The sequence below is a fragment of the Lichenostomus cassidix genome, chromosome 2, assembly GCF_008360975.1.
Source record: "Lichenostomus cassidix isolate B80296 chromosome 2, HeHo_3.0, whole genome shotgun sequence".
Classification (NCBI taxonomy): Eukaryota; Metazoa; Chordata; class Aves; order Passeriformes; family Meliphagidae; genus Lichenostomus; species Lichenostomus cassidix.
Window position 1 is genome coordinate 110,847,055 of NC_139482.1, and position 27,473 is coordinate 110,874,527.

Below are 27,473 nucleotides of genomic sequence, written 5' to 3' on the forward strand. Positions count from 1 at the left end.
ACCGGGGAGAGCCCTGCGGGCTCCCGGCGAGCGAGTTATCCCGCTGCCCGGGGGAACACCGCCTCCCCCCGGCGGCCCGGCAGCTCCGGCGCTGCGCTGTCCCTGCGCACCGGGGGTCGCGCCCACCCGGTGGTCCCAGCTCACCCTCCCGCTGCCCGTGGGAAACGGCGCCCGCCTCGCCGCCCGCTCGCCCCTCTCCGGCACGGGGGCGGCCCGGGGGAGGGCCGCGCGTCACCGGATCTGGTGGCGCCGGCAGCGGGGCGGCGTTACGGAGCGCCCCGGGAGCGGCGGGGGGGCGGGCGGGGGTCCCGGGCGGGGCCGGCATCGCCGCGCCTGGCTGCGGCCGCGGTGGCGGCGCCGCGCCGCCTCGCCTCCCCTCGCCTCGCCGCGCCGCGCCTCGCCTGGCCGCTCGCCGCCGCGGAGGGGCGGCGCTGCTCCCCGCACGCCCCCGCCCGGCGCCCCCGCTCCGTCTCCGGGAAGGGCGCGGGGAGCCCCACGCTCCCCCTGAGCGCGGCGCGGAGTTCGAGCCGGCGGCGGCGGCCGGGGTGCGATGCCGTGTTAGCCGGCGGCCCGCCCCGAGGTAGCGCCGGCGGGAAGGAGCGCGACTTGCCGGGGCTGTGGCTGACACCATGGGCACCGGGCGGGGGGGCGAGGCGGCCGGGCTCCCTGCGCTCCTCGGCTGAGCCCGGGGATGTGCCGGCGCCCGGAGGAATTATTTTGGAACTAGCACGGAGCGGTGGGAGGAGGACGCGCGGCACAGCGTTTCACCAGCTGCGAGGAGGTCGTCCGGCGGTGCTGTATAGGCAAGTAAGCCCCTTGCTTCCTTTTCGCTGCGTTCCCTTCGTCTCGAATGACTTTTTTTTTTTTTTGGGAGCTGCTGGTCGCTCGCTCCCGGTTCGGAGGCAGGATGGTCGGCGGCGCCAGCGGCAGTTCTCGGGGGTTGAGGAGCGGGAGGTTGGTGGCCGGGATTGCAGGGGAGCCCTGCTCCAACTCCGCCGGAGTCCGCCGCGGGCATCCCGCTGCTGCGGTGCTCCGGCACATAGCTGGGAAGGAAGCTCCGTGTCCCAGCGCTTCCCACTTCTGCAACTGTAAGAGATGATGCCTTCTTACAGGATTTCATAATATAAAATGCCTTCTCTTTGCTGAGCTGTAACTAAATTGTAGGAGTCTCTTAATTGCTTTCCATCAGTGCTTCTTATGGGAGAGAAGCACGATGTGTGTTAGCCTTTCATACTCACGGATGCAGATAGTGAACCTAGAGTTTTGATTTTTATGCCTTTAACTTTCTTGTGCCCTGCCTGGTGATTTTCTTTGAGATGCTCTTGCTGTAAGGTTAAGATTTGTCCAGCCTCGTTTGTTTGCTTACTTTTAGCCTGTGGATATTTATTGCTATACTTGACATGGCAATGAAACGAAAAGTTGACTGTAATTTATTTCCGTGTATGGAGGACAGGTTGGAGGCAAGGGACTAATTCTGCTCTCAGAGAAACTCCACTTCAAAGGAAGAGGCCCATGGGGCTGTAATCTCTAGCTAAAAACTCAGAGAGCTCAGAGCAGACCTGTCACACTGCAAAAAATGAATTCTGTTCACCTTTCAGCAGTGATAGTGTTTAAGCTAAGCTGCCTGCCTTCCACTACCTATGAAAAGACCTGACTGAAATGCAGGGAATGGAGATGTGAATTCTGGGCAGGTTTGGGAGAAGGCAGAACTTTAGACGCTGTTTAATTAAGTTTGCTCTTATTGATTTCCTCAGTGTCTCCTCTATGAGCTTGAAAACTGCAATCTGTTACAGTGACCTTGATGTATGTTATATTCTAACATGAAAGTAGCACAGAATAAAAGTATTTACACAGATTTATAGCTGAGCTCTGATGTTTCACTAGGAGCTCAGTCAGTTTCAGTGGATGTAGTAGTTTCAGCAGGGGCACTGGCCATGGTATGGGTGTAGGAGATAACTTGGGAAAATAACTTGCTAATAGTGGTGAAAGTAAAAGTTGCAGTGTTGGAAACATATGTTTCTGCAGAAATACCACTGTGTGTGAAATGTCTGTGGACTTTTGGATATTTCCTTTTCTAATCAGTGAGATCTCCACTGAAAGGAGTGTGTGAGTATGTGTGGCAATCTCAAGGCTTCCCAGGTTAATGCACTTTGAGTTGTCAGCAGCAAGAGATCTTTTTATGCACTGAAATACACATTTTTACGTAGATGCAAGATTGACATGATAAGATTAAAAAATGTTGCGATGTCAGTATGGCGAACATGTAACTCATTCAAGTTTATAGCTGAAAGATAAACTAATCCTTTCCTGTAATGGTGGATGGAGATTACTGAGGGTAAACTGGCTGAGGGGAGTGTAATTTGTTTCAGTGCAGTTTATGGAGAGTGTTCCTGTGGTTTGTTCAGATTTCTGATTCTCTGAAGATGCTGTGAAACACAATTAGAATAACTGCTGCCAGACAGTGGGATGCAAACCTATCCGTTACTTAAAACACTCAGCTTATTCTGTCTCATATCAAAAAAAGTATAGTTTTTGGCAAAGTCTGCCTATGGTTCTGTTGTAGTAATTCCTTCCTCTGTTGCAGAGTGGCAGGCTTTCACTAGGCATGTGCAAGGGAGATCATCAAACACTGAAGCATGCACTGATCTGGAATTCATTTGGGCTATGTATTACATTCGAGGTTTCCACAATTAACTTAAGTGAGTGCTTATGCCTGATTATATAAATAAATGGGGTTTAAAAATTGTATTAGCTTTGTCACTTCTGATGCATATTGCAGAGCCCTGTTCTTCCTTTTTAGTCCTTCAAACTAATCTAATGCTATATTCACTCTTTGCCTGGAGAGGAAGAAAACATAATTTAATGATTTTTCATTTGGCTTTTGTGGTGTCTTGTCCCATAGCTATGAGATAATCTAATAAAGGTCCCCATCACTGAATTAAAGAACATAGTGCTCTAGACTTTCACTTACAGTCAGATTTTCCCTCTTTTATGTGGCTAAAGAACCAAGTTTTCAAAAGGTCTAAGAGAAAAAAATAAACTTTGCTTTTTCTGTTAAAAACTTGAAGAGAAATGGGACAGCAAGACGAGGTCTTTAAAGACATCATTAAAAACATCCACTTCTAAGATATTAATCAACCCCCTTTATATTTACACATTATCTTTTACTTGGTACTTGTCAGAAAGCCTTCCTGCATGTTTATACTTTATTTTACAATGTATCTAGTTCTTAATTTTAAAAATTCAGGAGTGGCCAATACACAGTTCACTGTAAGGCTATTCTAGAATCTTGTTTAATGTTCTGTATCCCACTTGGCTTTTATCTTTTGAATTGGAGATTTCCAAAGTACACTGTATTCAACTTCATAGCATGCATTTCTGTTTTAATTCTGTGCAATTTTCTTTAATAAAGAAGATTGTTGACCTTGATTTAGAAATTTCAGGGCAAGATCAGAAATTATTTTTCTTTCCTAATTTTGTTTTGTGTTTGCTCAGACATGCTTTTTGGCTTGTTTGGCAGAGCTTTCATGAACTGAAAGACCTGTAATCAAAATTAAAACCACCAACAGTTAAACATGAATTTTCTAGTCAGTCCAACCCAGTTGAATGTGTCATTTCTATTTATTCATCTTAGATTGAATATTAACACAAAAATCCAAGCTGCTCTCAGTTCTTCCCTCTGAAGTGCTCAAATAAGTACTGTTTCTTCATGCTTGTAATTTAGCAGTGGTCCTTGTGCCCAAGCTGTCAGTGTTTTTTTCTGGTAGTCATCACCAGGTCTGCTTGCATGTATTGTTAAAAAGCTAAAGAGGTGTGGTGAATGATGAGAAATGTCAAATGTATTTAATGTGTCATGTTTCTTGGTGCTTCTCATGGCTGTGCTTTCGGTTTGGGTTTCCAGAGAGAGGCCTGAATGTGGTTGGGTTGAATCCCAATCTGAGTCTGCTACATCAACGTGTACCTCTGGCAGTGTGCTGTGACACTGGCTCAGCATGATTACACAGATGAACTTCTTTATTTGCCCAGAGTTTTATCTGCCATAAGTGGAAGAATCAGAAAGCCTTACTGCCGTTGTGGCCAACCGAGATTTTCTGCGTTCCTGTTGCAAATCAGAGGAAAGAGAGAAAGAATACATTAAAAAACCAGAAAAACCCCAAACTCGAAACAGGTCGTGTCTCAAAGATACAGCTAAAATCAACACCAGGGAATGCAGTGGAGACACAGCCAGGGAAATTCACACATATATTTAATTATCCAAGGAGGAAATTATTATTCATCTTGGGAGATTCATTTAGTCTTGAGAGATTGATTTAGTACGTGATGCGTCTACCCCTTATGAAGAAGAGGAGCTATATGTTACGGAAACAAAGCTTTTTTCCACTGCACTCTTCAGTTATGGCTGTCACTGTCATTTGGGACTCTAAGCCTTATCTTCAGTAATTACTTCGAATTGGCCAAAAGAGGTGGAACTCTCAGTTGTGTGATGAATCTGGTGGTACAGCAGCCAAGGTCTGGGTTGTTTCCTGGGGACTTGCTCTCTTCAATTTATTAAAGTAATGAGTAGAGAAAAACTAATCAAGAAGAGTGTTTGGGATGAGATTAATTTTATGATTTGTTCTCCAGTTTATTTTGGGCAACGTTGGACAAAACCGTAAAAGTTCTTCACTGTGATACTTACATGAGAGTAGCAATAGTTTCGACTTATATCTATAAATATATGTTATTGTTTTATTTATTTATTTAACATAAATAAATGTTCTGAAAAATTGAATTAAAGTTTTGCATGTGAGATCAGAACATAGATAAATGATACAGCTGGACACAGTTTGCTGTGCCATTCAGGCATTTCAGAGATAAGGAATGGATGGTTCATGAAAGGCTGTGTTGCTTGTTCCACTGTGAAAAGCAGGAGGTTCCCCATGCCAGGAGCTGAGCACAGCTGGAACAGTCATGCCCTGAGGGTGGAAGTAGATGTTCCTGGTGTGGAATAAAACTTGGAGTGGATGTCCCACTCTGGTTCTCACAGGGTACTTTTCAACAGCCACTGAAATTTCTGTGTGAGATGTGGTTGAGGTGAAAGCACTGATGTTTAACTGCTTTAGTACTGGCATAGATGCTGAGTTGGTGGGGGAACTCATGGCTTAGACATGCTGGTGGTGCACTTGATCATTTGCTCAATTCTACAGGTGGTTATCATGTGGAACAGTGATGAATTGTTAATTTTTTTCCATGAAGTTTTTTTTATTGCTCTTAGATTTGGGTGTTCCTTCCTTGGTTGGATGAGATTTTAATTCAAAGGTGTGCTTTTAAACATCAAGCACTTCTGAAGTGCTCATTTCTGGGGTCTTCTGAGATGACATAGAGGAGGAATAGTTTGTTCATAGTATTATTTTAAAGTTTGGCTTTGTTTTATTTTTTGTTCATTCTCAATGTGGTTTTTTTTCAAATAGGGAACAGTGTACTTGGTTTGATGTTGAAGATGTTAGAAATGATATTTTAAGTAAATTTTATATTGCCTTTGGTCAAGTGATTCAAATAGGCTCAGATTTAAGTGTGAGTAATGGCTGTTTGAGTAAAACAAAACACATGCCTTTTTGCCCTCCACTTTTGGTATTAAATTTATTTTAAAATATAGCTCACCATAAAGAAGTGAGAATGGGAGTGCTGTTTATGACATTCATATTTCTTCCACTTTCTGTCAAAAACTAAAGGGAATTTCATCGTCTTGTACAAATGACAGAGTATCATAAGTGATAGTAATACTACTCTCTGATTCTTTCTTGGTGTAAAGACTATTTTGCTATTTTTATTGAATTTAATGTAAAAATGTCACTGATTTCAACAGGTACAATACTAAGAACTTGGAAATATTTCAAAATATTTTAAAAGTTTGATATTAATACATAATGCAGCTGTTAATACTTGCCTTAATATAAAGCACTGATTCTTAATTACAGAATTGTTTCTAAAATGCTTTGCTATTTTACATTTGCTACGCTAAATATATCTTTATTCATAATTATGTGAGATAGCTTTTTCGAGTTTCTCTATATGGCAAAGTGTTTTGATTTACTCTTTTAACAGTTGTGAATAATGAACTGTCTGCTTCAGCTTCAACAACACAAATGGACATTGATTTTCTCTGACTTGCTTTTGACCCCTAAAGAAGTAAAGTCATTAGAATTATGCTTGAAAGAGAACACTTTGCTCTCTCTCCTGTCATTTCATATATATTATAAACAGCCTTTGAGAACTAATCTATGCTAATCAGATTTTTTTTCAAGTGAAAAAGGAGGGGGAAATCATCAGCTCTACAGTTGTGTTGCAGCTCTAGGTTTCATCATGTGCAGCTGTTTGCCTGAATCCATTACCAGTTGGTATCGCAGCTGTATGTCCCTGAATACAGCAGAATTCACAAACAGCTCTTCTCACAACTGTTTTAATTGGTTATTAAATGCAAACATTTATGTGACAGCATAAGGGTTTGGTCAGTGCAATGCAGTTGTTTTCAAATTACAAAACACACACTCATGCATGTGTAGAGTTCCTCGCTGAAGATAGCTTTTGAGTAAAAGTCAGCATCAGATCTGTGTCTCTACAGGTTTTAATGTCTGGAGTGCATTCATTCTCACTCTATGAGTTATGTGTTTTACTTTTTTTATGAAACAGCTTTATGGACACAGAATGCAAAGGTAAAATGTAAAAGGTAAAAAGGGAAAATGTAAAAGTAGTCTTTTCAAAATCAGCTGGAGAAATGGATGCAAGAGCAAATTGGGGTTACACTGCTGAGGAGCTGGTGTGGTTGACATGTTATGAATGGGGCAAGAGAGGGACCTGCCAGGAGGGCAGTTCCTGGCAGGGCTCCCTGTGCCCAAACTAAGCAACTCCATTAACCTAAATGCAAAAACAGCCACTCTGCTGCTTTTTCAGCTGGAGCAACTTCTCTGTCAAATACAGTGACACTTCTGAAGGAGTTTTTTTGGAGGAAACACATTGCAGCTGTGCTAGAGACATTTCCAAGCAAAGTGTATAGAAATTATGACAGCATCTGATGATGATCACCTCTCATTTTATTTTAGCTCACTGAGATAAGAAGGGACCTTCCTGGATAATTGAATGCACAAGTAGATAATTTCTTTTACACCGTGTCATTAGTCTTTCAGCTAGTTAATACTTAGGCATTTGTAGTAATAGTTCATCATATGCTTCTTTTCACCACTTACTGTCTTATGTAGTTGTGACATTTTCTGGGCTGTTTCATTGGGATATCTTAATTAAAATTGCTTAGATTCAGTTTGTTAATCTGTTTTATTCATCAGCTTACATTTTCACTACGTTAAATAACCTATTTAACCTCCAAAGGGAGAGCTGATCTTACTGATCAGTGATTGTATATTCTAAATCTTGTATTTTTCTCCATATTCTCAATGCTATTTATGTTTGCAGAGTTTTCTTGTTAATTTAGAAAAGCCCTAAACCTTCTGATTTTGGTAGGTGGAGCAAAGAGTATTCATTGCATGCTTTGATCAGTGGAGAAATCCAGTTGTTAACAGCAATTTGATATTGCCATTTGTCACTACAATCCTGCATGATGTGCCCTTTTCATGTACCTCTTACTGCCCTTTTTTAACCTCTTCATGGTGCTACAATACTTCTTTCTGAAACGAAAATCTCAAGGTTAATCTCAAGCATTATTACCTCATGTAATGCATCTTATATCCAATTGATTGTGTTCTCAGGTCTGAGATTCCATAGTTTTTTGTGCTGTGCTTCCACATGTCTGTGTACAACTCTTTATTGAGATTAATATATAATTCTTCATAAACCCTCTGTTTACAGGACTGAGTCCACAACTTTTTCTCCTTGAAATGAGACTTGATTTTTGCTTTTATAGCTAACTCTTTGCTATTATATTTTAGCTGTATTTGCTTAACTGCAGCAAAGGCATTTTTTGTGTGGAAAAAAACAAATTTTGGAAATAAAAAGTAAAATATTTGGGGATCAGTTCCCTTTTGGAAAATTCCAAGGACATTATCCAGCATCTTTTTTTTTTTAATCTCAGGGGCATAAAAAGACATAACACTTCCCTGCCAGGTACTGCATGATAGTACTGACCACTCTGTATACAGCTGTATGCCTTCTATACTGGTTTTTGATGGCTGCAGAGCTGTGAGCCTGAGATCACAGGTGGCTGGAGTCATAAAGATCTGGCCAGACTGCTTAAAAGGAGGCAGTAAAATATAGTGGGTTTGCTGTTTCATTCTCTATGCTGTGGTAGAAAGAGAATATATATGACCCCTGAAAAGAAGAAAAGGTGAATAGTTGCATTTCTAGACAAAGCAGAGAGAGAACTGCAAGAAGGACAGAAGCAAGATATTAGATGAGAGAGCTTCTGTCCATGTTTTTGAGGGGAAAAGTGGTGCTTTCCAAGGCTGCGGTTGTTCGTTAATCTTCAGGATTGCATCCTTGAAATACAGACCTGCTGCTTATGAAGAGTTCTGCCAGAAACATGTTCCCTTTTCATATGACAAATGTCTGGGTAAGGCTGTATTCGTGTAATTGTTGTCCAAAAGTTCCATGAATTCTCCATATTTAAAGCAGGAACTCACGTACAAGAGTGCAGTTGCATCCGTAGATGGACTGCTCCCTTCTGCAGGTACATCTGTGGATGTAGTTGAGATGCTCTGGTTTTCTGGGCTGAGGTTGGCCTCAAAGTGCACAAGAAGCAATAAGGAAATTGTTGAGGTTCTTGAGTTATTTCATGTAAGGAGAGACGCAAAAGTGGCATCATCAAGATTTCTCATTCTTTTTGCCCTGCAACACATAAGCATACATGTATCTGTCTTTAGAAGAATTCTGTGATAAATTTGCCTTCCTACACATGCCTGTTTTTGTAACAGACTCTACAGTGTTCAGAACTCTGTGGAGACTATGTGAAGATACGAACCTAATTTCAAAATTCTAATTTCTCTGGGAGAGTTGTCAGGGCACCTTTCTTTCCAGCGAGTAGATCTGGAAAAAAACAGCTGGAACCACCTCTAGAAGCAACTTTAAAAATGTGAAGATTGTGAGCTTTTTGAATAGTAATTCTGCTTCAGAGTAAGTTGATGAGAAGGAGGCTGCTTTCATACCTCAAGTGTCAATATTACTTCAGTTACAAAGCAATACACAAGCTTAACTTACATTCCTCATTTATGGCAGCAGAACTGTCTTTTCTGGATGGCAAGAAGTATCTTAGATATTCCTACATATAATATCTCTCTGGAGGCATTTAAAGTGCTGAAAAAACCTCTGCACAAAAGCTCACAAAAACTGTGAAGTACTTTGAAGTTCTGCAATTACAGCTAAATGTCACTTTCTGCAGGTTTATGGCATATAAATAGCTGGAGATGCTACGGTGGGAAAAGCTAGTCCTTCATCTTTAAAAAAATACACATCACAGCAGTAACCTGTATTTATGAGTGTATAAACTGTCCTGCTATGTGTTCAAAACCTGCGGTCAAGACCCATCTGTTTTTCAAAGCTTTTTGTTAGCTTAAAAAGGTCTAATTACATAAATACCATCTTTTATTTGAAAGACTTTCTTACATCTGAAATACGCTCTTGTATTTAGAAATCATGGTAAACTACCTGAAAACATTCTTTTAAATACTGCAGTGTAATGCTAGACATCAAAATTGTGGTCTCTAATACAAGCCAGTTGTTTTCACAGTACTGGGGCCCATTTGGGGTGAAGATTAGGGGCAGTGTTTGACTTTTTAGTTTCAGAGTATGCAAATTTATCCACCATAGTGAGTGCTCTAGGTTGGGAAAAACTGTATGTATCAATGGCATCTATTTAGGCAGGATGAGGGTTCCTCTGAGGGTTCCTCCATCCATCAATTTAGGACGAGGGTTCTGCTGACATCTGCAAATCAAATCTTCAGAATGATGTTTAAAACTCTAAAATAATGGAAAATAAAAATCCATGAAGCAGTATTTTATAAAAATAACTTAATGTATTACATGCAGCAGACATCTAAAGTGAAGGGTTCTTCATAATCAGAAGGCTTCTCAGTCGTGTAGCTGCTGGAAAGGAAACACTGTGTTGTATTCTGTGCAGAGAAGTTGTTCTTGGGATAATCCTCATGGCAGTTGTATTGCTGATTTCCATAGCAGCCTCCCTACAAGTTACTTGGAAGAAGAGAGCAGGTGTTTTGCAAGAGCAGGACAGGCATGATGTGTGACTGAATCAGCTCCTTCCTCAGCCATGGGGAAGATGTTCTACCACATGCTCAGTTTTCATCAGTTTGGGAAGCCTTTGATTTACTGAAATATTCAAGGCAGCTTCTGAAGTGTGAAATTACTTATATGATGGCACCTTCTGTATGAGTAGCTACCCAGTGTGTGGGGCCTTGCTGAAGAGCTCCTACTTAAAGCCTGGACGTGATATTTCTGCTGCAGGTGAGTGAATGTGCTACAGGTGATTGCTTGTGGCAAACCCCACATTTAGGGTGGATGTTTTGCCCCAAAAAGCTTGGGCTTTGTTTCTCCTCACAGCCATTAGCGATGTTTGTTCCTGTCTCCCATGCTCCACGTTGTGGCCCATAATGCCAGTAGCTCCTGTGTTTGCAATGTGCCAGCATCAGGAAGGCTCTGCATTAGGGTTTTCCTGGCCATCTTCTTGGTTGGTATCTTGGAGGACAGCATGTGATTAGTCCTGGTTATTTATGATATTCATAGTTCTGAGGTTTACTTTCTGGAAGCCTGTAAGATCTTCAGCATAATAATCCTATAATGGTGTGATACAGTGATATAAAATACATCATTCAGGGAAGAAGTGGTAGGTAGGGAATATTTGTATGTACAGAAGTGAGCACAGATGGCACCTCTTTGAGATAAAGGTGGCATCATGATAGAAGTGACTTAGGTTACAAAGAGCTATCAACTCATCTGTAAAACTTTAAGAATAACATTTGTTTCTATTTCTGGTTAGTGATACGTACATACAGAGAATATATTTCTTTTAAATTGCCATGAGGCATGATTTTTGCTTTTCAGCCAGTTTTTCCCTGAAGGGAAGACAAAATTGTTAATTTGAGAACAGCTCGTTCTGATACTTCTGAGGATGGTCCTTAGTTAGAGCTTCACACTTAGGATTTCCCCCACATGGTATTTCTGTTGTATCCTTTACTGGCTTACAGCTCGACAAGTATATGTTTTACACATATTTGTGTGTATACGTGTGCTCATAGTAGATAAATGTCTGTAGCCGATAAATATCATATGTGTATCAAATATGATATACTGTGTGCTTTTCAGCCTTGATAGCTCTGGAATTTGGAAATTTGTAATAAAACCATGTTTGATCATGAGAGCAGCCATGTTACATGGCTGGATGTTCTTGTGTCTTCTGTTACACCTATGTAAAGTACAGAGTAACCTGTGCTTGTACAGGGATTGACCCTCTTTCAGATAATCTTGCCCAGTATGCATCCTCTTCTCAAATCTATTCATTAGTAGAAGGGAGGATCATCTTCCTGGCCTGTTAAATCTCCTCTTTACATGCCTCTGCTAGTTCTTCCTCACTCACAGCAAGCTGAACCTCTCGTTTGTTTTCAAGGGCTTTGTTTAGTAAAGCCAAGCATTAGGCACTGTGTTTAGCAGCTTACTGAGGTTTTTGTTCTTACCACCGGCCCATCACTGTCTGAATTGCCTGAAATATCCACAATGCATGTTTTTTGAAAGTAAAAATGCTCTACTTGAAAATCTGCCTTTTTAACTTTCTGTTGTCATCTTAACTTCTACTAGGAAGCTTGCAGATGGTTTCCATCTGGAACTGATTGCAAGCCTAAATGAGAAGTTTTTTTCAGTGGTTCATTTTCAATAGTTTTGTGGGAATAGAATTATATAATCAGTGAGATCTTAATGCCTGTTTTTTTAATAATGCAAATTTTTCCTTTTTTCACATTTTTTTCCTGTTAATCCAATAATAGTATCTACTGATTGTATACTGCTGTGTACAGCATACATCCTGACTCAGGGCATGAAAAAAGTGTTTCTTGTTTCAATAACTACACTTGACTACTTAATTTTAAACTATTTAATATACATTTCTTTGGTGAAATTGCAGATGCTTGATGTGAATGTTTTTAGACATCTGCCTTTAGGCAATACATAACAGACAAGGGCAGAATACCTGGAAATTTACTTTCAGCTTGATATAATATCCCTGTTTTCTTCATGGAGGAATCTTCAGCATTTGATGGCAATTAGTGCAGTGGTAGGTGTTAGGTTCCTTGGACTTAGATCAGTTTCCATTTGTTCAGCAACAGAAAATTCAAAGTGTCAAGAATTTAATTTAAAAATAGAGGAAAAAGACTTAAGAATGAAAGGCTTGATCAAGAGACATTACATGTGTCGGTTTGAATGTATCGTGAATTAAAAAATGCAGTGAATTAGTGAAGAGATGTCTTGCTCTTGAACCCAGACTGTGAAGATGTGAAGTGTAGGGAGACCCAAAAAGAAGTCATGGATTCTGGAGTTCACTGGCTCCTCTCTGAGTCACCATCACACTCACTTTGGAGTGAAAAATGAGCATTCCAACGAGTGGGCAGTGCTGGATGACTGCATAGCTGACTTACCTTCTCCCTTGCAAAACAGATCCTGGTCTATTGTTATGCCACATACTCTCTTCCTCAGAGTTTGTAGTCCAAAAATAACATAGCAAACAACTGTAGTGCTGAAAGAAAGGAGTCTGAACTAAAGAGAGGTGAGTGGGTGCAGTTTTTAGGGTGGTCAGAAGCTGTGTGAACAACTGGTTGTTAAACTGGTCTGTTGGGATTTTTTTTCAAATTGCCTTATCTATAATGTAGAATTTTACCTCAAGCTTTTTTCTGTGTAATATCTTTGTAACTGACGTTGAGGAAAATTTCAAAACTGCTAGTTTGAATTTAACCCTACTTATTTCAGTTTGGCAATGTCAAATGTACAGAAGAGAGCAGGGTCTCAACTGTGAACTGGAGCTCTGAATTGGATTTACTCTGTGACCATCACGTAGACTTGTGCAAGTCATTTTGCAAGTTTTTGTTCATTTATCTCATTTAGCCTAAATTCATACTTTGTGGACACATGGGTTAGTACTTTGAGACTTCATTAATGAATGGTTACATAAAGGTTTATTTCTAGTAAACCTATATGCAGTGGATGCATATAGTGTGTTATATATTGATTTACATGCGGTTTCTCCAAATACTTTTCATGATCTCATAGCAAATTTCTGAATACTTGGTCACTATTTTCTCTGATGTATTAGTTTTTGGAAGAGCATTACACAAACCTGGAAAATAATTTGATTTGTTGTAGGAGCTTTTAAAATGGATTTGCTTAAATGTATTCTTGACATCAGTTAAATTTATTATAAAGTCATATTTGCTCATTTTCCAGTCTCTGTCTTAACTGATATGTTGTAAGGAAGCACACTTGGAAATCTTAGAATTCATATAGTGTAATAAACACTTGAAGGCATCTCTCTGCAACCATTCTCTGTGAACAGAGCCACAACTGCTAAATAAATGTTTTATTTTTCTACTATAACACTGTAAAAGGAAATACAGGACTATTATTTAGAGAGCTATAAATTCGCAAAATAAATTGCATTTTTTCTTGTTTTAAAAAAAACCAGATTAACAGATGGGAAAGTAGCCTATGCCGCTTCTCAAATTCTGACTTAAAAAAAATCCTTTTCCTACATTAGTATTTAATTTGAAAACTGCTATGTGGGCAAATGGGCAGATCTGGATATGGATTTGATATGACATTACATTTTTCCTGTTATCAAAATAATTAAAATAAAACTGAAATATAGGAATAATTTGAATGAAAATGGAAAGATAACCTAGTAGGAAGACAGCTAGAAAACACTGTCAAACCAGTTATTAACATTTGCTTTAGCTTTTCTCTAGGCAAGCTTGTGGTAGCACAGGTCTCTGGCTTCAGCATTAGCCAGAACAGAGACTTTAGACTCACACACACTTGCGCAACATAAACTCTTGAATTCCTGCTTTGCTATTTGCATCTGTACTTTGGTTTTTGGGTTTTTTTTTTTTTTTTGTTGAGGTATGAGGTTTTGAGGGAATGATACTGGATTGCAGAAATGAAATGGTTGTTCGTGAGAGTCAGATGCTTTGGTAAGAAACCAGAAGAGGGTTGATGACTTCACCATCTTACTAAATACTCATGTTATGGTAAGGCCGCTAATGTATGAGGCGTGTGCATGTAGGATTAATGGAAAGTACTGTGTAAATAGCAGAGTAGTGACAGTCTGAGAGAGTTATCCCTTTAAAACAGAGAGAGGAGAACTGCCCGTAGTGATTCTGTCTGTCCCACAGCACCTTGTCAGCAACTCATTCTGTAAATGAATCAGCAAGCAAGTGTATTAATTGCTGATATGAGACATCGAACCACTTACAATTTATGATTTGCTATCCTTGCATAAAACAGATGCCCATTAGGAAGGATTTGTCTTTGCTTTACTTTGAGGTGGTAGGTTATCTATCTAGAATAAAAGCTCACATCCCTGGTGGATGTGTTAATTGCCAGTTGGATTAATAATGGAGGCTGTCTTATCCAGCTACGTGTTTGCACAAAACCTTTAGGAAGTTTTATTGTCAGTACAGCTCCTTGTGTGACACATTTATCTGCAATTGAGTGTGGGGAAGAGACTGCAGACATGTAAAGACTACAGACATGCAAGTGTTCCCTGCCCTTCACCTTTCATATATGTGCAGCATAACAGAAACTTCATTTTCCTAGGCAATCAAATTAAACAATAATCACCTCTATGCCAACATGTGCTCTGGTTTTCCGTTACTCTCTGGATGTTTGGCCTACTGTGTTGTATTTCAGAATACAATTGTGTGTTTATAGAAAATGTATTGTGAGTCCTAGTTAAAGCTTATTGTGGCCAAATTGGTAATTATGATACAACTGGGAAAGGCAGTTCATTAGCATGGATGGGGATGTGAGACATAGGCTTCCATTAATTTGTCTGAGTACTTTTTAAATTATGGCTGGGGGACTGTGAAATTTACTTTAGTGTCCAACAAATGGGCTAAGAGAAACAGTGATCAGTGGCAGAAGGCATTTTGCAAAGAAAGTGGATGGATGAAAGGCTTCTGCTGCATAGTTCCAGGCTCTGCAGTTCATCATTATTCAATCACAAAGATTAAAGTGAATTAGAGCTTAGAAGCTATGAACCAAGAGCTGCCCAACAAAATGTCCAAAGGCACAGGGGAACCCTGCAAACTGATTCAAATGCTCAGGGATAAATTCCAGAACCCTATTTGTGTTTAAATATTTATTACTATTTTAAATTTTTATTTTCCTGTGACACATGTGTCTTTCCCATGCCAGATGTCCCGTCTTTGAAAGAATAGTAAACGTTTCTCTCTGTTGCAAAAAGAAGAGTCGCTTTGTACTCACTTAATCCTGTGGCAGTAACAGGGGATTGTACAATGAAGTATTTTACTTACTGATTAGAACTGAGTATTTTTTTTCACTGATGAGTTTTTATTGTTTGGGTTTGTTTCTTTTTCCCCTTTTTTTTGACACATAATGCTACAAGGAACTTTATTACAAAGTTTATTTATTCCTCCTGTATCTTTGAGGAGCAGCAGTTCCTAGAGTTACTCAGGTCCTCCCATATCCGTGTAGTGCTTTTGAAAATTGAATGTATCATTCAGACCTGCATTTTTCAACTGTGTTAAACAAATTACCCTTAGAAGTGAGGGGAAAAAAATCTCATTGCTAGCAAAATTGGCACAATTTGTTAGCTGACTTTATGCTTCTGTTGGTTTCTGTTTGAATGAAAAGGTGTAAAATGTTTTGTCTGAGTGTATTTTCTATAAAAAGACTAAAATTTCACAGTGATAAATTCTACTAAAATTTTGCACCTGGCAAAATATTAGTGCACGCATGCTATGGATCCCCAGGAAACTGAACTTTATGCTGAATCAGACTTGGGAATATTGAAAAACATTTATTCACAGGCATTTTTGGAAGTGCCAAACCATCTGTGTCAGTATTGTATGTGCTTCAGAGGCTTTTCATATCCTACAAAGAAGGGAAATACCTTCATATATGTTACAGGTTGGGGTAAAGAGCGAAAAAGAAATCTGACAGATATGTAATTCACTCTGGCTGTTTAAGTGCTGTGTAAGAACTGAATGCAAATCTGTAGCAGAATGAGATGAGGAATGTGGTCACATGCCCTCTTTTCATACATTCTAAGACTGCTAATCTGAAAGGCTAGCTCTGAACAAATCAGTATGCAGAAAATCTTGTAAGCACATCCATGTAATTTAAAAAATAATTTCTTTTTCTAGCAAGAATTTTTTTTTATTCATGTGCAGTACTAAAACACAGTGGTGGATTTACATCTCTTTTATGTCTTCACATGAGTAACTTGGTTTGCTGATCATATTGTTTATCTTTCTTACATTTTTTGTCCTCTTCTAGTGGATGTGTGGTTTGTATTCAGTATACTCAGTGTGCTTTATATTCAACTAGACAAAAAAAAAAAAAATGTTTATCTGGTGGCATCAACCAAGTAGAGAGCTGTTGTGCTAAAGCTACTTTCATTTACCAGAGGTTTACAAGTCACTACTCTAGAGCTGGGAGACAAGTCAAACAAGTGTATATCACAAATGAAAATAGTGAGGTATGTCTAATACATTTGAAACTCAATGAAAAAAGATAAACTGAGTTCATTGGTTCTGAAGCCAAGAGCATTGCTACAGGGAGTGTATAATGCGCTGTGATATAATTTCCAGTGGTAGCTTTATGAATAAGAGGATAGAACATATTAACACTTATGCCGATGGCGAAGACTAAATTGAATTATAACTGCATTAACTTTAGTAACAGTTTCACCCTCTTCCTTGCAATTATTACTAAATTATTTTCTTTGAAAAGAAAACAAAGCACATTTTTACAAAGCAAGCGCATTGTTCAATCTTTGACTATAATGAGCATTCATTGGTTGATGTGGGTAATAACCTTTTTGAAAAATACAGATTTATTCAGTGAAATCTGGCTTAGGGTGTAACACAGCTGAAATGGAAATACAAAGCTGAGCAACAATAATCTTGGTAATTTAAAAAAAAATCCACACTAAAAGAGATTAAGGTTGATCAAAACCTTATTGTTTGATTTTTTGTCTTCAGCTGGAGGAATTTACTAGGATTCCTCTTATGACTTCCTGACCATTAATTATTACAGAAGACTATGCCTTTAATAAGACTATGCCTAAGACATCACACAGAAATTGTGCTGCTCAGTTTGTGCCCATAATGTCAGATGTGCTGCTCTGCACTATGGACCATTAGGATCTGAGCACAATCAGAATTGTATACAAGAGCAGAGCATCACAGAATCATGGAAGGTTGGGAGCAACCTTAAAGGACAATCTGGTCCAGCTTTTCAGGAAGTCACAATCAATTCTATCCCTGCCGTCAGTTTCCATATAGGGACTAATAAAATATATTCTTGATAGATCTCATGATTGATGAGGTTGAGTAAGCTTCTGTAATTGAAGAATGAAGCTTTAAGTATGGAAATATCAGCTAAAATACTGGAACAAGTTGTATGGTTGAGCTGAAGTTGCTTCCTACAGTGAAAACAGAACTTTCACTCTTAATGCTAAACTCTGAAAGGGTTTTTCCACCTGACCAGTACTTTCTGAACTGGAATCTTACCAGCATGTGAAATAATTCCTGATTAGTTTCTGATGTCCTTGAGTACTTACATTTTAATTGACCATATTTTTTAAAGAAAAAGATTATTTTTTAAATTCTAGTAATGCTTAAATTGTCACAATTTTGAGTCACTAATTTTTCCTCTTGTGGTGGTAATTTTATTCAACAATACCTAATTGATCTATACTTAACTATCTTTGCAAACACATTGCTTACATACACTTTAAAGACTATCTTCAACTTTATGTTTTTCTCACCTCTCCCCATCTTCCATAGGTATCTTACTATTTTTTTGCCAAAATTCTCTTTGCTGTTACCGGTGTAGCTGGTTTTATTTGCTTGTATTTCTTCCTTATAATAATTTCTTGCAACTTAACATTGTTTCTCTCTCTTATTTCAATTTGTTTTTCTTCTCAGATGTTTGCAGCCTCAGAAATGGCCGTGGCTGAAAAAAGATTCTTTGGTATGTTGTGGTATGGCAATGTTTCAGATGTGTTTTCACAGATGTAACTGTGAAATAGTGAGCAGCCAAGCTCTTTGAAGAGCTTCATCTCATCAAAGATTGTTAAATGGCTGCTTTCAGCCTGACCAGACAGGAAAACAGGACTACTCAGCCAGTAAAAGTTTATGTGTAGTGGGCACTATTGTTATGGGTGAAAGAAAAAGACAGTGAATAGTAGAAGCTCATGTGTGATGGATGGGCTTCCACTGTTCAGAGATCCCCTTGATCATAGTTCCTGTTTCTTTTCCTTTTTGGTGAATGTCTGGTGGTCTTTTGGAAGCTGGCAAAGATTTTTCTGGCACACTGAGTGAATACTGCCATCCAGGAAATTCTTCTTTTATTGCCTGCAGCCTTAGTAAGCTTTTCTTCATTTTTTTTTTTTTTTAATCACAGAGATGTACTTCACTTGCTTAATGAAAACTGAAACTTGAAGGGAAGGGCCTTAGAACACTTTGGACAGCACTGTGGAAGAAATTCTCCTTGCCACAGCTAATGACCAGATGGTCTTCTCCTACAGATCTTCTGCTTTGATAAACATTACATCTCGGCGTATAAGGTGCCTGTGAGCCTTAAAAACTGGGGTTTTTTTTGTTTTTATTTTACATTCTCATGCAATATGTCCCCAAGAAGGGCTTCTGCCCTATTTAATCAGTTCCCTTAATTACAGTATTTTTTAACTGATTTGATGTTGTTGACTTACGTAGTCACAAAGGGTCAGAGCAAGTGTTAGCTGCGGCAAGGGAAGCGGGATGTGAAGCTGACACCAGGAAGGCAGTACTTTAGGAAGGGGCTGGTATGTGGAGGAGGTGTTGGTGGTGGCTGTGTTGCTCTGAGTTTGCAGGTGGCAGGAGCAGTGACACCAGGAGAGCAGCACTGCCGTGCTGCCTCCCAGCCACACCATGGGAATGAGAGGGAAGCCATCTGGGGGGAGCTGTGCTGGGACACCAGGCCTGTTGGTGGCTCTGCTGTGGCTCTGCTGGCTGTGGCACCCTCCACATCCAGCCAGCTTGGGCACAGCTGGGAAGTGACAGGGCACATCGCTGGTCCCAGCTCCACTGCTGCCTGCCTGGCTTTCTTCCTCACCAAGGTGGCTGAACGTAAGGATTTAATCCTGCATACATCTGTGTGCACCAGTAATTGTTAAGGGGAAGTGTTTGGGTATAAATCAGTGGCAGTCGTGAGATCTCTTTGCACGTTAAGCTAACATTGTCCTTAACTCACAATTAACAGTTCCTTTCTTGTGCTCTTATCTTATTCTTTATATTTCCTGGTTATTACTGTAAGTGGTCCTTTCGAAACTGCTTGTCAACCCAACTAAAACACAGATGATAAGTTGTCTAATGTCTTTTTGTGTACTAGTTGACATTCTGTTCTTGTAAATAATTTATTAGCAGAGAAATTGCAATGAAAGTGTGACTCTGGCTTCTTTCAGATGTTCATCTTGACAATTTATGATCTTTCAGAAAATATTTATCTTATGTCCAAGAACAAAAATGAACCGAGAGACAGATTTGACATTGCATCTGTGGGTTCATTCCACTTTTACATGTTTTTCAGTAAAAGAGATTTGAATCCCAGCTAATCAAAGTTGAATCAACTCAGATGAAATGTTAGGAAGCCTTAAGCTGTGAGGGCAGCATGAAAGAGCTGGAGTGCAGAGTCAGTGAAGGAGGTTACCATTGAAGCTGCCTGGAAACTCAGTTTGTTACAAACACTATGCAGTGTAACCTGTTTCATGTTTGTCCCTGATACTTCATTGTCACAATCAGAACTCCCTACAGCCCATTTTGAAGGAAGTGTTAAGTCTTTATCAGATGCTTTGAACATTTTCACGGTTATTTTGGTTTCTACAAAGCAATGTGAAAAGAGTAAGTTGTGATTTATCTGAGAGATATTTTGGGATAGTTTATTTCCATGTTGCAAATAGGAATTCAGATTCTGCAGGGTGACAAAGAGGCAAATTATCCTCCCAACCACCTTTACATTACTTTGGCTTTACATATAATACACATCAATAACAATTCTTGTCTTTTTTTCTTTTTTTTTTTTTTTTAATCCAACTCTTAAACTGAATTTTCAGTCTGTGGTTTGACTTCATCAAGATCAGGAGCTTGCTTTTGGAATTGCTGCGTTTCCTGGTTTCAGACCTAAAAGGAAAAACCAGAAGTTGATTCTGCACGTAACTCACACCCGCTGAAATAGGTGGTTCAACACTGCATTCCTTAAGCTGAATCAAAGTTGTCTCTTGTGTTATATAGCAGTGTAGTGGTGATGAGCACACTGAATGACTCTTAAGCTGCCTTGTCTGCAGAAGGCTGTCAGCGCAGGAATAAGTGTTATTCTTAAGAGAGGTTTTAGACTAGTGCAGCCTTGGTGTCAGGTTGGCCTTTATTCTCAGGTACTTTGCTTTTGAAGTAGTAGTAGTTTATCCCTCTGCTAAGCAGAGCATCATTTGCTGCCTCTCAGAGTGCTGTCACGCTGCACTGGTGGCAGTGACACATCACTTCAGCCAACAGAGGTTAAAATAGATTCTCTTCCCTATATTAGCCAGTGAGTGAATGTGTAAGTTAAGGTAACACCTCATAGCTTTAGCCTGGAAATTCCTCTGAAACTCCAACACTGACTGGAATGATAACCTTGCCTGGATGTAGCATAAGATCATGGATGATCCGATTGATACTGATAAGCTCAGCAGCAAGTTGTTGAATCAGTACACCCAGCTCTGCTGCCTTAGTAATACCACTGCTGTTTTACTTGCTGTACTGGGCATATGCAGAGTGGCAATTTGACCCAGGGAGTTTTCATTGCTCTGCTGTTCCAGATCTCCTTAGTGTGCTGTCTTTAGACTCCCTCTCCCCAGCTCTTGCTCTGCTCACACAGTGCAAGAACAGGCTGAATTTTGAATGCATTGCTCAGCCAGAGAAAATGTGCCCAAGACCTATTCAAGGAGTGTTCCTGCTTGTCCTTTATGACAGAGCGTTTTGTGATGTGTCAGTTTGTGTAGCATAGAAGATAAGGTAAAGCACCTTTGAAAAATGGAGACTTTTAAAAAATGGAAACTCTGTTAGCTTCGACAACGACCAAGCAGAATATAAGGAAATGTTTGCAGTTTCTGGAAACTCAGATAACTTCAGGAATGAAATGAAATGTTGAAATTATTTTTCCTGCACATATGTTTTGGCATATCAAGTGGTTTCTTTCTCAACATAAAACCTGTACCTGGACACACTCTTAGGCATTTTGTATTTCCAGTTTTCCGCCTTTTAAGTTTGTACCTATATCTTGGCAACCATACTCTATTTTTAAACAAAATGTGCTTTATTGTCATTTTCCCAAAAGTTTTACTGAACTTAGCCATCTGTAGTTCTCCTGTCCATGCCTTGTCACAGGATGCCATTCCTGTCCCTGCAGAGAAATCACACTCTGAGTTTTGTGTTAAAGATAAACTTTATTCTTCCATGAGCAGTCTTTCCCTGGTTGCTCCCTGAAGCTGATTGCCATGCCTGTTCCCTTCGAAGACTTTTCCTTCAACATTCAGTGGTGACATTGCAAAGAAAGAAATGCTAGGAGTAACACTGAAGGAGATGCAACAGCTGCCAGTGCAGGAAATCTTGCCAATATTAATAAACCAAGCTCTTTATAAATGTCCACTCTTTTGAGCAATTAATGCCAGCACAAGATATATATCAAGGCAAAAAAACAAACCAAAAAAACCAAAATAGTACACCCCTCCACTTCCCCCAAGCCCTTTATAGGTCCACAATTTTCCTCTGTTTCTATGCCAGGTGGCTTAATTTGACTATCTTCAGATCCTGGAGTTTTTCTTCCGGAAGAATTAGTTTATTAGTCCAGTTTACAGGTAGGATTTTTGAAGTTCTTCATTCTGTTTCTATTCGTAGCCAAGAATAAGTTCCCAGGTTTTTTGTTCAGTTATCCACGTTTACACAGCATTGCTCTACACAGTTTGTGGTGTGGCTCAAACTCAGTTCGTCTCCAGGCAAGAAGTCCATGGAGCAAAGCAGTGTGTCTCTGGCATCTTGTGGGACCACATTCCAGTAATCACAAGAGACAGGTTCTCTGTGCACATAAATCATGTGTGTTCAACAAGAAAATTACTATTACATTTCAGTTTCCAGGTAAGTCTTCCCAATAATATTATAATGTACTTGTATTTTCCACAGCATAGTGAGTTTGTGGCTTTTTAAGCTTTGAAGCTCAGCATTAAGAATAAACCTTGAAATTATATACATTCCTATTTGTTTTCAGTAATGTTTCCATAGGGAAAGGGTAGAGTGTGTTCTGTATAAGCATTTATTGCTTTGATTTTTGATCCTTTGCTTGTAAATAATGAGTATTCATCTGAGTACAGTAAAAGAAAGGAGACAAATATTGAAAAAAAGACTTTTAGCTTTTTTTCACTGTAAGACTTTGAAGAGAAATAAAAATAATCTTTCATGCTAATATGAAAACCTCAAGACATTTTTTGTGTTTGTTGAAAATTTCTTCAAATGTACTGCATGGTCATACTTATGAATTTACTTTTCTTTAGTTTTTGAAAGATTAAAATTTTTGAAACCTTGTATCTATCTTTTGGGTGAGACTTAGCTCTACTGATGACAGCAGCATTTTTCAGCTCATCTTTTTTCCTGTTTATGTAGGCATTTTTATGTTTATCCAACCATGAAATGTATATTAGCAGTGCTTCAGACACCTAGGAAGTTAGATTATGCTTTCTGACTGGTAGGAAAAAGCAAATAAAAATTATGGTTCTTGTTCACAACCCTCTCCCAGAAAGTGCAATGCCCATTCCATTTTCTTTTGTCTACGTACCAGGAATAAGGTTTGCTGAAGGAAAAGTTTTGGTTACCTTTCTTGTATTACCATTTGCCAGAAATAAGGATGTGTGTGATTTCCTTTGTGGATGGACTTTGACAATACATCTGGGTTCATGTACCCTCTACATTAGTTGTTGAAGGATTTGGATAGGGCAAGAAATGGTTTATCTGCTTTACTTTTGGTTGGTGAGGTTTTTTTCTCATTCTCCCTCTTTTTTTTTTTTAAGATGAAATTGGTAAGATTGCAACTTCAAGTGTTAAAACCAGTTAATGTACATGTTCTTCAGCTTGTCCTTACGTGTCACAAGACAGTACAATAACATGACAGTACACCTGTGTTCCACTGGGTGTTGCAGCATTCTATGAATAGGATGAAAGGTAATGACAAATGAGTTGGGATTCTCATATATTTACAATATGATGAGTTGCAGTATTGCTTGTGACTACTCTAATAAGGCACAGAGCCACAGGGTTAATGGAACAGTGAAAAGAAATGGTGAACCTGCACAAATACTGATCTGAATGTCTTGTGGTGAAAAAGTAACATTTGACTTTTGAATTCTAAAATAGATTTGAGTTACCTTTACTTGTGTGACATTTGCATACAAAATGTGGTTGTATCTTAGGGACCTGTTTTAGAAACACATGTTTTCATTTGGTTTGATATGGGACATAAAGTTGACTTCTTAATAAGTGGCTGACATTGGTATGCTTCTTGTACACTTTTTAAAGGGAATGGAGCAGTTCAGATAAATGCCTCTTATTAAAGAAAATGAGTTTGACCTGATTCATGCCAAAACTTTATTTTGATAGTTTTACCATCTAGAAACTATAAGTACAACTTATGATATCTGAAATGAGTTCTACATTCTGAACTGCTGTTTTAATCCTTTATTTAACAGGTGGACAGTTTTGCTGGTCTGTCCTCATTTTACTAGGTTATGGACAAATTTTCAGTGTGAGAGCGAAATGTCTTTTCTTGCTTTTTCAGGTATTTTTAGAAAACACCTGATAGTATCTGGTACTGGGAAGCAGACAATTTAGGATTAAAGAGTCATGAACTCTGTATGCACTATTGCCTTATAACCAAACGATAGGACATGTGCTGTAGAATTTCTGGTATGTAAAGATGCATACTGCAGTAAGCACTATCTTCCTTAAAGTATTGGAGCAAGCTGAAAATGCCAGACTGAAAGAAAAATACACTAGAACACCTAATGGAATCTAAGGTAATAAATACCTGGGAAGAGACAAACGTGAACTGGAATCTGAAAGCAGGTTATGGTGAGGTGGGTGTTGGTCTTTTCACCAGTGTAATAAGAGGACAAAAGGAAACAGCCTCAGATGCACCAGGGGAGGTTTAGATTGAATATTAGGAAAAAATTTCTTTACTGAAAGGTTTGCAAGTACTGGAACAGGCTGCCCAGGGAAGCTGGTGAGTCACCATCTCTGGAGGTATTTATATGATGTGTAGATGTTGTGCTCAGGGACATGATTTAGTGGTGGACTTGACAGTGTTAGGTTTATGGTTGGACTTGATGACCTTTAAGGTCTTTTCCAACATAAATGATCCTAAGATTCTGTATTTCTATGGTTTAATATACTACAAATCTGAAGTATAACTTGAGTACTCTGGGAACTTTCATTGTCTGAACAGGATGAGCTAAGTCTGTGTCAGATTGTCTGACTAAGACAAATAGGAGAGCTAAAACATGTCTGAGTAATCCTTTATTACTACATGAACAGTTTCTAATTTTCCTTTTTAATTACTATTTTTTGTGGATGAATCAACTTTGTTCAGGAGGCCTTTTCTACCTTTGCTATTTTCTTCTGAATATTGGAGCTAAACATTGTATTTGTCAATGCTAGGTTAACTTCAGATATTCTCTTCTTCCCTCAGCTTCCCCATCTTCTGTTTACACAGAAAACACCCTGAAAGAGCATAAAGCCCAGGTTTGGTTGCTGAAACTTGGCAAAAATAGGCAGACAAGCTAGAAACAAAAGTGGAAAATCTGGGCAGAGCGGGTCAGTATCTGGAGAATAAAGGGCTAAGAGATAGACACCATGAGGAAGGATCCTGCAGAGGGGCTGAGCTGGGGAGAGCCAGGACAGGTCTGGCAGAGCTCAGCAGGCAGGAGGACTAAACTGGGATCTAGCATCCACATGTGTGTTCCCAGTTGTGAGGGAAGGGAACCAGGTTTTTGCAATTAACAGAGGGATTTAATAGTTAATCTGCCTCAGCTCCTTCTTCTCTAAGATACTGACAGGTACTTTTAATTATCTCACACAAGTAGTAATTAGTCTGTATTTCAGTGTTAGTTCCTGAGGTATTTACTGCATGTGATATATTGTAGTCAGGTGAATTAAAAATGTGGATGCTCTGTTTTGCTGTGGAATAGATGAGTTTGTATCTATATTTAGTTCAGTGTATGCTTTCTATTTGAAACATTTCTATACTTAAATTCTCCTAATTAGTCTCTATTTCAATGTTGGTTCCTGAGGTATTTACTGCATGTGATATATTGTAGTCAGGTAAATTAAATACGTGGATGCTCTGTTTTGCTGTGGCATAGATGGGTTTGTATCTATATTTAGTTCAGTGTATACTATTTCAAACATATTTCTATACTTAAATTCTCATAATAAAAGCTGAAAACTAGGGTTTTTTGAAAGTTAACGGAACCACACACTTACAGTAGCTTTTTCCCTGTTATCATTCTGAAATCAAAGCTTTGAAAAAACTAAAATCATTCTGGAATTGAGCTTTATAGGGAACAATGGCCTAATGTCCATTTAGAAGAGCTTTGACTTACAGTAAATGACTAAAGCTGGAGCTTGACTCATTTCAGGTTGGTAGATGGAGACTAGCAAGCTTGCACAGAGATTCCCTTGGAAGTAATATGCCAATTCAGGAAATAGAAATTAAATACATCTATTCACCATCGGAGTTCTTCATAGTCATGAATTGATTTTAATGTCAGTTCCAATTTGTTGTGAAATTTTTGAGGCATTTCCCAACAGATGGGGCTTCAGTGATTTAGTTTTTATTGTGAATTGAAGTGCTCAGTTTTTCCTGGGTAGCACTTATTCACTGCTCTTGAGATTTGTTTCCTGCTGTTATGAAGCATGTCATGTCTTTTGCTTTGGCTGGGAAGGTTGCTCAGTTGAGTGGTGATTTTCAGTGGGAAAAATGTAAGGAGGGAGTAGTGTAGGATGGACTTCCTGAAGTCTTACAAACCTGTGGCACAGACATCTGCATGAAGGCTCTTAGTGACCAGAGGAAGCTTTCTCTGCATGAAATATTGTTGTGTACAAGTAGGTTTTACAGCGGACTTTACTAATTAGTCTGCAGAAATTTCCTTCTTGAGTCACAGTTGTTCTTTTGCTTCCAGTAAAACTTAACCTGCCCAGAAATAATTGTACTTCTTGACATATTTGTAATACTTGATTAACTAAATATTCAGAAGCTATAACAAATACTTACATTTCTATGCCTTCATAGGTTATTTGTTTGATATTTTTAAAATGTAGCTTAACCTTCTCTGTTGAAAATTGAATATGTAGGTCTTTGCTTCTGCAATTTAGTCTGTAGCCCTTAGCTTTTGCATCAGAGTATTATTTTCTTCCATCTCCTTCATTAAATAATGGTTGGGAACCATCAGTTTATAGAGATTCAATTAAGTAATTTGTTTCTCATAATTAAATAATGAACCATACCAGCCAACCAAGTAAACACCCTCAGAAATTATGTCTGAAATATATTTCCATAAATCTGACACCAATCCCATGGCTGTATCTCAGGTAATAAAACTGATTTATTGTATTAGATAATTTGATCAGTCCTACCCAGTCAAGGATGGCTATGATTGCTGCTAAAAGGGCTTAATTATGATGGCATATGTTGTCATTAAGGCTTTGTTGGTCAACCATGGTTACTAAAAACACTATTTTTCTTTACGCTATTGATTTCTTTATTGCAATGGTATTCTGCAGAATGGCAGTACAATAAATTGGCCTTCTACTTCCATGCAATGAAATAGAAACTTAATATTTATTTCAGGAAGGAGAGAAGAAAGAACGACCTCAGTTGCCATCTGAATGACTTCGTGTTGCCTGCCGCCCATGCTTAGTTAATCCTGAATATGTTTCCAGTGAAGTAGCTAACTGATTTCAGCTTTGTGTGAACACACAAACATGCTCATGCCCATCACTAAATGGAATAAATTGAATATCTAAGTTTTCTCTGTGAGAATTAGCAGGAGAAAGGCCACGTAGTTCAGACTGAAAATTTTTACTCATCATTGGAGTGCTTCGCGCATTCCTGTAATACAAAAGGCTGTTTTTGCCTCTCCTCCCAGATCTCAGTTGTTCTGCTCCAGCATAGTGGAGCAGGTGATCTTC

General features: G+C 39.0%; 1 protein-coding gene across 2 annotated transcripts in view; it reads left to right on the forward strand.

Moving 5' to 3' along the window:
* The first annotated feature begins 363 nt into the window (after positions 1 to 363).
* Positions 364 to 27,473, forward strand: part of SNTG1 (syntrophin gamma 1) — a 324,602-nt gene continuing 297,492 nt past the window's right edge. The window contains exon 1 of one of the 2 annotated variants that reach the window (XM_085052813.1): positions 364 to 807. The gene's annotated coding sequence lies outside the window, so the exon portion shown is untranslated. The remainder of the gene's footprint in view (positions 808 to 27,473) is intronic. The other variant, XM_085052812.1, reaches the window with a different exon arrangement.